We start from the raw sequence: 6,000 nt of genomic DNA on the forward strand, positions 1-6,000 counted from the left end.
GTGCTGCACCAGAGTCTTTGGGACCATCAGCCTCCAAGGGATAGGTAGACAACTGGGAAGAGAAGTAACAAAGGGACATTCAAAGAAGTATTATGAATAAAACTGTAGGTGAGGTCAATGGAAGAGTACTTTTATAAAAATGAGGGTTAGTGGGAGGCTCTCAACAGTAGTTCTGGGGAAGCTATACATGCCCATCCTGGTTAAGACGTAGATCAAGAAAAACAAGATTCTGGTAGGCCACCATTTATCTGCTGTGATGCTAAGCTTTGCCAACTTTCCGCAGTGTACAATTGTCTTGGAATAAAATATCAATAAGAGTTTGTCTACATTGGGTTAGGCTGTGGGCATATCATTGGCAAGTTGCATAAATTAAATGAACTGATATGGGAAGATGCAGCCCACTGTGGGAGGCACCATCCCTTAGACAGAGGGTCCTAAACTGTATAAGAGCAGAGAAATCAAACAGAGAGCACACAATCAAATGTGTATATGTTCATTTCTCTTTGCTCTTGACTGTGGATGTGGTGTGACTATCTATTACAGCTTCCTGCCTTGGCTTCCCCACAACGATGGACTGTAACCTGGAATTGTAAACTAAAATAAATCTCTCTCTCTCTCTTTCTCTCTCTCTCTCTCTCTCTCTCCCCTCCCTCTCTCTCTCCCCCTCTCTCTCTGTTAGTTTCATCAGGTCTCTCAACATAGTCCTAGACATTCTGTAAGTAAATCAGACTGGCCTGGAACTCACAGAGATCCAACCGCCTCTGCCTCCCAAGTGTTGGGATTAAGGAAGTGCACCACCACACCCAGCCTCTGCTAGTTTGGTCGAAGTGTGTAGAAAATATGAGGACTCTGGGAAAATGCTTTCATGGCATCTGACGTGCTATCTGCCATGATGGCTGTGTAGACATAGTTCGGAAGTGTGGCGCTAAGGGTATTCCCACCAGTCAGACCCTTTCCTTTCTCTTTCATGGCCCTTATTGTATTGCTCATTCCGTGTTCTTTGTGTTCAAGTGTCTTCTATATTATACTCTCATATCCAGCCATACCCAAGTGTACAACCTTCTAGGCACTGCTTCCTGGATGCTGGCTTCAAATGGTATGTGCAGTTCTTGGTAATGGTCTCATAGTCTCTGGATCACATCTGAATCACTTGTGTAAGTGTTCCCCAAGGACACAAATTTGGACCCAGTCTTTCTAGTTCCTTATTAGATTTGTCAAACATTTATTTATTACTAGCTGGGCTTTCTACTAGGCCAGGGGAAAATATTAAACAAATATTGAAAGGCTTGCTTTGACCTCGTCTGTTACACAAAGTTGTCCATTTTGAGAAGCAACTGAATTATAAACCAAGATGGGCAACTGAAGAATCTGCACTTGTGAATTTTATTTTGGGGCACAAACCTGGCATGGTAGTACAACTCTCCAATCCTACCTCCGGGGAAAACAAGGGAGAGGGATATCAGGTTTGAGGACAGCTTGGATTACACAGCGAGACCCTGTCTCAAAACAAACAAACAAACAAACAAACAAACCCCCAAAAAACCAAACAAAACAAAAATAAAACCAAAGAGGCTCAAATTTGAAACCAATATTTGTTGTCATTTATAGAGGCCTTTTATTTTCTTTTCTAATGAATTGTTATTCAGACCTTTTATTGAACCTTAATTTATGTTGCCTTAGGGACTGACCAATTGTTTTGGGCCTCCCAAAGTGAAAATTTTAAGTGACAAAAAGCCAATGTTTTAAGCAAAGTCAATTCAAATATACTGCCAGATTTCTAGAAAATATGTCCAGTTCTGTTTTTATATTCTATATTCGAATAATGATAAATGTATTATCCAGTTCTGTTAAATGTATTATCCAGTTCTGTTTTTATATTCTATATTCGAATAATGATAAATGTATTATCCTACAGTTTTGTTTACACATATTATCATGTCTAAATCCAATAAGATTTGCTACAAATAAAAGCTCACAAATTAGTGATAGCCGATTTTAAAGTAAAAGAATATTTCATGGAGAACGTCAACAATCATGTCCAAAGAACTTGCATTACATTTGAAAAGTGGTCTAATTTGTGTTTCTTTTTTTTTAAAGATTTATTTATTATATATAAGTACACTGTAGCTGTCTTCAGACACAACAGAAGAGGGCATCAGATCTCATTACAGATGGTTGTGAGCCACCATGTGGTTGCTGGGAATCGAACTCAGGACCTCTGGAAGAGCAGTCATTGCTCTTAACCACTGAGCCATCTCTCCAGCCCCTAATTTGTGTTTCTTAAAAACAACAACCATAAAATCCTTGCCACCAGATGAGGTCTCGTAATTATTTGAGATATAATTTCAGACATCATAAATCTTAGGCTTGTGGTAAAAAAAAAAAATGGGGGCATCCATCAGCTCTCTCTCTCTGGGGCTCATGCATATGCCCTGACTGAGAACTGCTCCTCTGTTCTACAATTGACCTCTTTTTTCAACTCCCTTCAGGGGCTCCAGTCCCTCTGGAATCTCTGAGGTTGGGAGTCCCTGGAGAAGCAGCCGCTGGATTCTCCCAGCAAGAAGGCAAGATTTGTCCTACATCATAAGTATTCACGACAAACGTAGTCTCAGAATGATCACACAGACTAAAGCTAATGTACAACACATTTGTTGCAATTGTAAGTAGCTCAGACAGCATACCTTTTAAACACCTCATAATCTCTTCAGTTAAAAAGAAACATGCATTAAGCATTCGCTTAATTGTTTTTAATGTCAGAGTTTTCTCTTTTTTTGCTTGAAACTATTTAAAAATCTTCTCTCAAGATTTCTGCAGAACCTGGGGAAATTTGTACCTAGAGTGGTTTTTGCAACTAGGTTAAACAATGTGGCCTCTATTTCTCAAACTCAGCTTCATGTCACTGAAGTAAAATTTAATGAAAACAGACAGCCCCAGGAGTCTCCAGTGAGGCTTAGAGGAAAAAACAGAATCACTCAGTTGCTGGTGGGGCAAGATGAGATGTTGATGTTGTTACAGCTTCAGGAGGAAAATGCTTTCAAGAGACAAAATTGTACTGGGATGCAACTTCTTCAGGAGTGTAATATAGGGAGACGTGCTCACTGTGGCTATAGTGGGGACAGGAGAAGAGACCATTGCAATAGCAAGCATGAACCCCCTTCTTCCTGGAAAGAGAGACCAAGGTGTCCTCTGGGCATTCTCACAGAATTTATACCTACAGGTCACTAGCACTATTGAAAATAGTGAGGAATGAATTCAGACATGGGCATTAAGAGAGAAGTGTGCCAAAGGGAAGTAGCTTGTTCTAGGGCTCTGCGGAACTAGCAGATGAACGATAATGGGAGTAAGGAGACACACTCCAAAAAGAGGCCAAAAAGGACCATAACAGCAACCTTTTTAGTCTCCCAGGGTAACAGACTCAGTGCAGAGAGTCATGTTCTAAATCCCAGTGTGAAACATGTGCTCTTTCAGAAAATCCTAGTCGCTTGACTAACCAAGGTGGGATGGTTCATTGTTCTGTGACAGGCCCCAACTTGCTGTCTTAATCTTTCAAGGTTGTTTACAGCTACGTGCATCTGATCGGTTGACCATTCAGTAATAACGGTATCGACGCTGGTTCTAATATTGCTGACTGTCATTACTAAGGATGTGTAATGCTCTAACCCTATTGTATTTCATAGGAGCAAATTACTTTCATGGAGGAGTTTACAGATGGGGGAACTGATTTCAAAGGGATTAGGCAACTTAGCCAAGATCATACATTTTCAAGTGTTGGAGCTCAAGCTGGAATTAAAGGCAAAGGTACACTCTTAAACAGTTTACCTCAGTAAAGAGAAACATGAAGACTGAGTATCTGAGTTAGTTACATTTGGGGCTGGCTTACAGAGGTTTAGGTCTTCACCATCTTGGTGGAAAGCATGGCAGCTTGCAGGCAGACATGGTGCTGGAGGAGCCAAGAGTTCTACATCTTGTCTTGCAGATGCCCACACTGGGCATAGCTTGAACATATGAGACCTCAAGCCTGTCCGCACAGTGACATACTTCCTCTAACAAGGCCATACCTACTCCAACAAGGATATACCTCCTAATAGTGTCACTCCCTATTGGCCAAGCATTCGAATGTTTACATGAGTCTACGGAGGCCTTACCTATTTAAACCACCATAGTGAGTGAGGAAGAATATAAAAATAATATGGACTCAGTGGTTAAGAGCACTGGGTACTCTTGTAGAGAACCTGAGTTCAATTTCCAGCACCCACATGGCAGCTCACAACTGACAGTAACACCAGTCTCAGAAAATCAGATACCCTATTCTGACCTCGGGGCAGCAGGCATGCACACGATGCACAGATATACATACAGGCAAAATACTCTCTCTCTGTCTCTTCTGTCTCTGTCTCTCTCTCTGTCTGTCTCTGTCTCTCTGTCTCTGTCTCTCTCTATTTCTGTCTCTGTCTTTCTTTGTCTCTCTCTGTGTCTCTCCCTGTGTCTCTGTCTGTCTCTGTCTCTTTGTCTCCTCTCTGTCTCTCTGTTTCTGTCTGTCTCTGTCTCTCTGTCTCTGTTTCTCTCTCTGTCTCTCTGTCTCTTTCTCTCTGTCTCTCTCTCTGCCTCTCTCTGTGTCTCCCTCTCTTTCTCTATCTCTGTCTGTCTCTGTCTGTCTCTGTGTGTCTCTGTCTCTCCCTCTCTCTGTCTCTCTGTCTGTCTCTGTGTCTCCCTCTCTTTCTCTATCTCTGTCTGTCTCTGTTTCTCTGTGTCTCTGTGTCTGTCTGTCTCTCTCTTGTGCGTGCGGGCACACACACACACATATACACACACACACACAAATAAATATTCAAAAAGACACTATTCTTTACAGATCTATAGTTCATAATTTGAGTATGAATGAACCACTCATGCCTTCTGTGAACCCCAGAGCCATCTCTTTCTCTTTCTCACTAGAGCCTCCTCAGGCAATTTTCTCTGACTACTTGGCTTGAAATGATTTCTTAGATCAATTCAATTGCATTTTCTACAAGTCAGACATGGAAAATTGCCAGAATGTCAGCGCGTTCTAAATGACTGTAATTCGAGGAATAAAATTGTAGTGCCAGGCACTTGGTATTTATTTGCTGACAGGAATGCTGTTATATTGTCACTAAAGGAAATCCTGCTGCTGGTCACATTGCTGGCCTCGAGGTCCTCTTATTAAATACCACTGTAAAGTCTTAGTTTTCTTTCTTGCAGCATGTGCGATTAAAGAATAATTTTTACAGTCCCTTTTATTCCCACTTTATATGAGTTTCTGACATATATATATATAAATTTGGAGGTTTTTTGTTTGTTTGTTTGTTTTGTTTTTGTTTTTTGAGGCAGGGTTTCTCTATGTAGTGGCTGTCCTGTAGCTTGCTATGTAGACCAGGCTGGCCTCCAGCTCACAGAGATCCATCTGCCTCTGCCTCAAGGCTTGCACCACAATGCTCAGCTCAGTATCTTTAAATTCTTTTAATTTAAAGATTTTAAAGGTGTAGTCCTTTTGTTTTGTATGTGTATGGGTGTTTTGCCTGCACATATGTTTGTGCATCCCTTGTATGCAGAGCCCCCAGAGGTCAGGATGAAGTAGATTCCCTAGCCTGGAGTAACGGTTAGTCGTGAGCCACAATGTGGAGGATAGGAGCTGAACGTGGGTCCTCTGCAAGAGCAACAAGTGCTCTTAAGCACTGAGCCACTTCTTTTATGCCCCCTTTTAGCTTTAGTATAGCTTTATACTCATGGGACCCATCTCCCTAGAATGGTAAGCAGCATCAGTACCCAAAGGAAGGCAGCTAGAACGGGTTGGAGAGGTTGAGCAGGAAGCAGCATAGCTTCATATAATTGCAAGGAGGTCTAGCTCTAGGGAGATAATGAGCTAATGTAGAGTACGCAACCTGTTGTGAGCAGCTGGATCAGACTGATTCTAGGAGAGGCAAGGCGACCTATAGTTAGTGGGATTGAAGAGTAAGAGTCCCTATCTCCCCTGAGAGCCCA

Source organism: Rattus rattus, chromosome 13, assembly GCF_011064425.1.
Source record: "Rattus rattus isolate New Zealand chromosome 13, Rrattus_CSIRO_v1, whole genome shotgun sequence".
NCBI lineage: Eukaryota > Metazoa > Chordata > Mammalia > Rodentia > Muridae > Rattus > Rattus rattus.